We start from the raw sequence: 1,563 nt of genomic DNA on the forward strand, positions 1-1,563 counted from the left end.
CAGACCCAGGGAATTAAGGGAATTCTTAATCTTGGCAACTTCAAAATTGACAGACTTCAACTCCCAGAATTCCCCAGCTATGTGCTGGAGAGAGGAGTTCTGGGAATTACAGTCCACACAAAGTTGTGAAGGTTGAGAAACCGAGCCTTAAAGCATTCCTTCCCAGTCGTATTTGAATCTTCACCGTTAATAGCTCCAAGCAGCAAAGCTATTGGCAACGAATTGAGGATTACAGTATAATTCAAAACATCCGGAAAACAACGTGTTGTCAATGTGGTAGGTTTACTGAAGCTTAATTACTGGTAAATGTGCAAAGGAAGGCACCTTGGATATTTTATTATATTGTAAAAGAAAAAGGTGCTGGAACTCACACGTCATACAACCCGCCTTGCCTACCCTACAAGTTTCCATCCCAAAAAAGGTGCCGGAACTCCGTTCTGAGCGTTCTATGACAAAAAAGCTCTGAGTATAATACAGCCCAGCTGTACTAATCTGAATTTAACCAGTCTTTCCAAGCAAAAATAGGTGCTCGCCTCCTTTCTCACAAAGTGTTTTTAAAATTTTACAACAGTAGCTTTTTTTTTGTTTGCCAATTTTTGAGCCCAGGAAAAGGACCCGCACTTTCTTCTTCATCCGATCCTTTTTCCTCCTTCAATTCCTCCCCCGCCCATGCGCCACTCTCCAACACTTCGCGTGCGGGGAGCGCACAATCGTCTCTCATTCATTGCGCCGATCTGTCGCCTTCTAGCCCCACGTTCTCCATTCTGCACCCAGTAACGCACACCTTTTTTAAAAAAAATCCCATTTATATCCTGCCCTTCTCCGAAGACTCAGGGCGGCTTACAATCTAAAGCACAAATCAATGTGCTTAGCAATAGCCTTCATTCTATGTATATGCCTGCTTATTAGGGCTTTGCCCCCCCCCCCAAGCGGCATTATTACAAAGTCAGCTTATTGCCCCCAACAATCTGGGTCCTCATTTTACCTACCTCGGAAGGATGGAAGGCTGAGTCAACCTTGAGCCTGGTGGGACTCCAACCTGCACTAATTGCAGGTAGCTGGTGTTACTTAAGGAGGCATTAGCCCACTGCTCCACCAAGGCTCTTACTCTTCCTTTGTCGACCCCTATGAAGAAGGGGACGACAGAGAATGAGGTGGCTGGATGGAGTCACTGAAGCAGTAGGCGTGAGCTTAGATGGACTCCAGAAGATGGTAGAGGACAGGAAGGCCTGGAGGAACATTGTCCATAGGGTCGCGATGGGTCGGACACGACTTCGCAACTAACAACAACAACAACAACATGTTTCTGCCCAGACGGTTACTTCCCCTCCCCTCCCCTCCCTCCAAGATGAATTAACGGCTCCGTTTTCTTTCGTATGATGCAACGGAACTTCGAAAGGAGAACCGTAACCGCAGAAGTTTGCGAGAGAGGGACTAACTAACGCAATCTCTAGAGAAGGAAACCTCCAAGCCGCTAGAGGGCAGCGTGGCTTCGGGACGAAAAGAGCGGAACTTTTCTTCCCTCGCCGCTTTTCGGCCTGGGGCGGGAGGGAGGGGACGGTG

This window comes from Vipera ursinii (genome assembly GCF_947247035.1).
Source record: "Vipera ursinii genome assembly, chromosome: 2".
NCBI classification, from domain to species: domain Eukaryota; kingdom Metazoa; phylum Chordata; class Lepidosauria; order Squamata; family Viperidae; genus Vipera; species Vipera ursinii.